Genomic DNA, 7,085 nt, shown 5'->3' with positions numbered 1-7,085 from the left:
TTCAAACCCCAGTTCCGCCAATTGTCAGCTGTGTGACTTTGAGCAAGTCACTTAACTTCTCTGTGCCTTAGTTACCTCATCTGTAAAATGGGGATTAAGACTGTGAGCCCCCCGTGGGACAACTTGATCACTCTGTAACCTCCCCAGCGCTTAGAGCAGTGCTTTGCATGTAGTAAGTGCTTAATACATGCCATCATCATCAGGCTCTTGAGCTCCCATGCCTCTCTATTTGTTCATTCATTCATTCAATCGTATTTATTGAGCGCTTACTGTGTGCAGAGCACTGTACTAAGTGCTTGATTAAGCGCTTACTATGTGCAAAGCACTGTTTGCAAAGCACTGTTCTAAGCGCTGGGGAGGTTACAAAGTGATCAGGTTGTCCCCTGGGGGGCTCACAGTCTTAATCCCCATTTTACAGATGAGGTCACTGAGGCCCAGAGAAGTGAAGTGACTTGCCCAAAGTCCCACAGCTGACAATTGGAGGAGGCGGGATTGAACCCATGACCTCTGACTCCAAAGCCCGGGCTCTCTCCACTGAGCCACGCTGCTTCTTTGTTATTTAATTGCTTACCTTAGTTTTTATCATTTGTGTTCTTTCACCAATTGCAGACTTAGTCACTTGCGTTCACTTGTCTCTCCTCATTTGATTATAAGCTTCCTGAGGGCAGGGACAGCATCTTTCTTTCCTACTGAATGCTCCTAAGCACCCAGGACAGTGTCCGGCACTCAGAAACCACTCAATCTCTAGATTGAGATGTTCTAGAGAAACAACAAACTGTTGTTCATGATGGATGACATTGTGTCCTTACTTCATGTGTACTCCTTGGCAGTTGCTATTGTCAACTCTTCCTTGGCATGACCCTTGCATCTATAATCACCTAAAATGCAGGGAGGAGAGGACTAGCCCTGAGCGTTAACACTGAATAATGGAGGGAAGAGGAAATTTCTCTGGAGATCTTTAAAATTCAGATCCATCCTCACCCATCTGGAGTGATTTAGGAATGGTTCAGCCTGAAGATTGTTGTCATTATTATCATTATTAGTATTATGATTGATAACAATAATTAGACTGGGGAGTAGATAAGATGATCTTTCTAGATCTCTGGATTCTATGATTTTCCTCCCATAGAAGATTCTCCCTTTAAAGAGAATGCATTAACACATGGCGTTGACATGAGGCTGTTGATGGTGGTTTATGGTTTCTTCTGAAGAAAGAAAATTTCATCCTTTTTTTTTTAACAGTCCAGTGCTAAAAATATCTGTAAAAAGAAGAGACAGGTGCTGCCGGAGATTAATTGTGAGGTTTTGGTTTTAAAAAAACTTCGATTGCAGTTGGCACCTTCATATATGCTGAGCATCTTGCTGAAAATGCAGTCGAGCAGCATGGGAAGATTATCTGACTGTTCTGGGAAGTAGTGTGGACGAGAGGAAAGAGCATAGGCTTGGGACTCAAAGGACCTGGATTCGAATCCCAGTCCTGCCACTTGCCTCCTGCGTGACGTTGGGAAGTCACATAACTTCTCTGTACCTCAGTTTGAAGCAACGTGGCTCAGTGGAAAGAGCACGGGCTTTGGAGTCAGGGGTCATGGATTCGAATTCTGACTCCGCCAATTGTCAGCTGTGTGACTTTGGGCAAGTCACTTCACTTCTATGTGCCTCAGTTACCTCATCTGTAAAATGGGGATGAAGACTGTGAGCCCAAGTGGAACAACCTGATCGCCTTGTATCCTCCCCAGCACTTAGAACGGTGCTTTGCACATAGTAAACACTTAACAAATGCCATCATTATTATTCTCTTTGCCTCAGTTACCTCATTTGTAAAATGGGGATGACGACGGTGAGCCCCAAGTGGGACAACCTGATCACCCTGTAACCTCCCCAGAGCTTAGAACAGTGCTTTGCACATAGTAAGCGCTTAATAAATGTCATTATTATTATTATTATTCCTCTTCCGTAAAATGGGGATTCAGTATCTGTCTTCCCTGTCCCTTAAATTATGAGCCCCATGTGGGATGGTCAGGTACTGTGTTCAACCTGCTTCTCTTGGCCAGTGCTTAGTACAGTGCCTAGTACATAGTAAGCACCTAACAAGTAACATAAAAAGAGCAGTCAGACAACTGCTGAAAAACATTCCTGCCTTTGCTGAAAAACATTCCTGCCTTTCAGAAGGACACCTCCCCGCCATCCTATGCCCGCAGGGAACTCACGAATGAAGACTCGTGCTTGAAAATTTCTGTTTTGAGGCTTTTTCCATTACTTTAAGCAAGATGGGCCCAGGGCTTGCTGCCTGGGTGGGTTTTCTGAAAGAGGGAGGAGGACTCTGCACCAGTCTAGCTTCTGAAAGTGCAGGCACATTTCACACTGCCACCTGTGTATGTTAAATATAGTTCATTCCTTCTCGGTTGTAGCAGTTCCCATATGGCCAAATCCCACCCACAGGAAGAAGATTGCATAGCCCCCTCGGAGGTGAGGCGGGGGGAGGGAGACTCACAATGAAAATATTCCCTATGCAGATCCAGGGGAAAGACACTTTCTGGGTTATGAGGTGTCCTGTGCTCGAGAGAGAGAGAGTATTCATTTGATATAAAGCAATAACAAGAACTAGAGGGAAGAGAAAATCTCTGGTCAGGAAAAAAATTGAGTTAGAAACATAAGGGAAATAGAAAACTAGATTCATACCAGGAAATGAGAGTATCTTGGAGAGAAAAAAAAAATGCATTAGGGGAAAAAATAAAGCAAAGTTATTATTCAGGAAGATGCCCTCCACAGACCTAAGGCTGGAGGAAATGAGTAAATCAAAGATGAGCTTGCAGTGCAGAATGGCAGGAAATAAATCTGCTTCTTGGAAGAAAATAAGTTTGGTTCTTAAGGTAAACCTGCTTTTAATAATAATAATAATTATAATGATGGCATTTATTAAGTGCTTACTATGTGCAAAGCACTTTTCTAAGCGTTGGGGAGGTTAGAAGGTGAGCAGGTTGTCCCACGGGGGGCTCACAGTCTTAATCCCCATTTTACAGATGAGGTAACTGAGGCTCAGAGAAGTTAATCAATCAGTCATATTTATTGAGTGCTTACTGTGTGCAGAGCACTGTACTAAGCGCTTGGGAAGTACAAGTTGGCAACATATAGAGGCAGTCCCTACCCAACAGTGGGCTCACAGTCTAAAAAGTGGGCTCACAGTCTAAAAGTTAAGTGACTTGCCCAAGGTCACACAGCTGACAAGTGGCGGAGCTGGGATTCGAACTCATGGCCTCTGACTCCCAAGCCCGGGCTCTTGCCACTGAGCCACGCTGCTTCTTTTAAATCATCATCTCTATTTCTTCTTCATTCTAAAATGGAAGATCAGCAGTTCCATAGTTTCCAATCAGCTGGAATAAGGTAGAGATGGGATAGAGCTGGGGAAAGGGAAGTAGGAAGAGAGACCCCCAGTGCAAATGAGGCCCTGGAGTAATGGATTGACTTTTGCATAGGTTCCAGATTTTTCCCAAGAAAACTCTATGGATCCACTACCAGAATGATTGAAGATGGAGGTGGGGCGTTCTGGAAGGGAATGTGTCCATGGCGTTACTGTGGGTCGGACACGACTCAACAGCGTAAGACAACAATAGGTTGTGTGATTGCATTCTCAGTCCTGAAGGGGTTAATTTAAGAGCTGCAATATGTTGTCTAATTAAGGCTTTCTAGATTAGGATTTTTGGGAACCAGGCAAATGGGTATCTATGCCTTCAGATGTTCATTTAATTTCAATTAATTCATCATCATCATCATCAATCATATTTATTGAGCGCTTACTATGTGCAGAGCACTGTACTAAGTACTAATTGATTGTACCAATTGATAGTAATCTTTTCCTCTTAATAAAAGGTGCATGGTTGTTAAATTTCTAATTTGTCTCGAACTCTAAAATGCTATCACTTTGAATTGATTGCTGGGTTTGGGTCTGTGCTAAAAAGCCGAGGGGGCTGTTTTCTGAAATAATGATAACAATGATAATAATGAAAATAATCATCATAATAAAGCACTTACTATGTGGCAAGCACTATACAGATGGCTAGGGTAGATACCAGATAATCAGGTCAGACATAGTCCCTGTCCGTCATGGGGCACTCAATCTAAGTAGGAGAGAAAACAATCCTATTCCTACAGGTGAGACAACTGAGGCACAGAGATGTTAAATGACTTGCCCAAGGTCACACAGCAGGCCCGTAGCAGAGGCAGGATTAGAACCCAGGTCCTCTGACTCTTAGGCCCATGCTCTTTCCACTAGGCCATCCTACTTCCACCTGTCCCAGCATTTAGCACAGTGCTTGGCCCCTAGTATGAGCTTAATGAATACCACAACTAGCTGGCCCACAGAGAGCAAATACAAATATTTTTGCATCTACTCCAATGCTTAGCACAGAGTTTGGCACATAACAAATGCTTAATAAATTGTGAGAGGGGCTGGTGTAAAATTTGGGGGAGAAATATCAGAGTGTAGATAAGGCTAATGCAGTTTCAAGTAATGAGGTAAGTAATGAAGTCTTACTTGACAGGGGAAAAGTGATTAGTCTTTGTCAGTGCTGATAGGGGCAGGTGTGTTACATTGTTATTCTGGGCTCTAAATAGCCTCAACTGAGCCTTGAGTTATAGCACTGACAGGTGAGGGTAGAGGAGCCTAAAACTGCAAAATGATCCCTCCAACCCTGCTCCTGCTACCTTGAAGGTGAGACTCTGGGAGGAAGAAAAAGAGGAAAAATGATCTTTGCAGAGAGGAAAGGGAGAGTACAAGTGAAGATTTCTTTTCTTTATTACTCCTCTCACCCTTGGATTGGTTCTCTGGGTAAGATAACTGTGGGCAGATTGTATGGGTGAGTTTCCAGTCTGGACCCTGGAACTTAGGTGTGCCTGAGGCTTTTTTAAAAATGTAGTCCCTCGTGTTACAGGATGGTGATGGGGTAACTGAGTCAGGACAGAGAGATGGGCATTAGGGGATTTAGGGGGAGGAGTTGCTGAGAAGTTACAGATTTGTGCAACTGGTAGGCAATGAGAACTGTGTGGAGAAGCCTGAATGGGGATCTGTGTGTGTGTTTGGGGAGTGTAACAAAATATGCTCCCAAAGTGGGAAACTGAGTCAGGTTAGGGTGTGTCTGGAATAAGGCTGGAGTGCAATCCTATCAGAGTAATCAGAGTAAGGCCTCTGGTGCTCTGTTGGAGAGGAAGTCTGGGAGAAGTCTCACAAGGCCAAAGTTTGTCCTTCCTCTTTCTTGAACTAAGGGCCGGCTCCCCGTCTGATGCTTCCCAGGAGACTGGGGAGGGGCAGGAAAGGTAAGGTATTGGGTATTCCTGAGTCCCCTGTGCTGGAGCACCTACCCTGTTCCTGCCCTCCAACTAAATTGTTGAAGTGGCTCTCCAGGGTATGGACTCTGAGGGAACTATGGGTGGAGGAGCCTGGGGACTTCCTGAGTTTACCTCAGTGTTTTAGAGCTGCGGGTATTTAGGCGTGTGATGAGATGTGGTAGAGCTTGAGAGCTGGGGTGTGTTGAGATGTCTAGTATTGTCTTATGCCGTCGAGTCATTTCCCACCCATAGCGACACCACACACACATCTTTCCCAGGACACTCCGGTCTCCAACTGCAATCGTTCTGGTAGTGTATCCACAGAGTTTTCTTGGTGAAAATATGGAAGTGGTATACCACTGCCTCCTTCTGTGCAATAAACTTGAGTCTCCACCCTCGAGTCTCTCCCATGCTGCTGCTGCCCGGCATGGTTGAGTTTTGACTTGTAGCAGATTGCCTTCCAGTCGCTAGCCACTGGCCAAACTAGGAATGGAATGGGTAGGCCTCTGCTTGACTCTCCCTCCCTTAGTTGAGACTGGTAGAGTACTGGAAACTCTCCAGGTGCAACCCTGAGAAGGAGTGTTGAGATGTAGGATTGGGAAATTTAAGATGGAAATTGGACACCATGAACAATAAATAGAGAGTGTCCACATTGCTCTTGGTTTTTCCTAAAGTTTCTACACTGGCTACCAGATAAACATAGGAAAGATCTGAAGCATCGATATGTAAGTTGTGATTGCAAGTGTTTTGGATTCATTTAAACTTTAATCAGACTGTTTCACTGTTCCTCTTATTTGGCTCACACACCAAGTTGCAAAGAAATTCAAGCAGTCTATTTAAATCGGGGAGTTCTTTCCAAAAGTCTGAAAGCATTAATTGAATTATTACTTGAAGCCAATAAATGTTACAGACCTCTTGTTTCTCCAAAGTAAGGCGGTCGTTTTCCAACAACATTACTTGCCTATCGTGAAATTCTCATCTGTGAACCACAATTCCATTCCTCTGGTCTCTGCTTTTTTTAAATGTAATTTAATACCATCAGGCCTTGTTTTTTAGACTGATTCCCTCTGGTTTAGCAAGTGAAAATTCCCCCTGCTCCACTCTGAGGCCAGGCTCCTGCACCTAATGCAGAGGAGATGGGTAAGCCAATTCTTTGAGTGAAGGAAGTTACATCCAAGGCAGAATTCCTGAGAAATTTTGCCTGAGCAGATTTTGGTTTAATTTATACAACTGGGAGACTAGGGCTCAACATCACTGTGGCCCTAAACCGATTTACAAAAATCCACATTTTCTGTTCTCTACATATCCAGCTGGGTCACAGCATCAAGCCATCTGAGTTGTGCAATGTTGATCATTTGTGATGTACCGGTATCATTTTGTATAATAAGGGTCATCACAGTCAAAAGCATTTATTTATCACCCACAAGAATGAAGCACTTGGCATTTCCCTGAAAGCACTTTAGAATGTGCAAAGATGGGAGATGATTTGTGCTTTAGGCTTGGATCTGATGAAAAAATTTCCAACAGAAGAAATCTTTAAGTTGAATTGGAGCAAAAAATCAAGTTGGGAAGAGATGGTGGCTCTCCCACCATAAAGGTTGGTGCCCTCAAGTCCCCAATACATATGTATATAAAAGTATTATTAGTTAATATTTTACTCAAAGTAGGAGCCAACCTCATTTGCAAGCCTATCTCTGCCAACCAACTCCCGATCTGAAAATGTCTGGCCATTTTCCCAATGGATAGACCATCTGGACTGGAAA

At 43.8% G+C, this 7,085-nt stretch overlaps 1 non-coding gene across 1 annotated transcript; it reads right to left on the bottom strand.

The window, feature by feature from the left end:
* Window positions 1–5,763: 5,763 nt before the first annotated feature.
* On the bottom strand, window positions 5,764–5,901 carry LOC119932756. Its single transcript, XR_005452491.1, has one exon. It is a non-coding gene; the product is annotated as a small nucleolar RNA SNORA7 (small nucleolar RNA).
* Between the last annotated feature and the right edge of the window lie 1,184 nt (window positions 5,902–7,085).

The sequence above is a fragment of the Tachyglossus aculeatus genome, chromosome 9, assembly GCF_015852505.1.
Source record: "Tachyglossus aculeatus isolate mTacAcu1 chromosome 9, mTacAcu1.pri, whole genome shotgun sequence".
NCBI lineage: Eukaryota > Metazoa > Chordata > Mammalia > Monotremata > Tachyglossidae > Tachyglossus > Tachyglossus aculeatus.
This window is presented reverse-complemented; position numbering and strand designations above follow the sequence as displayed.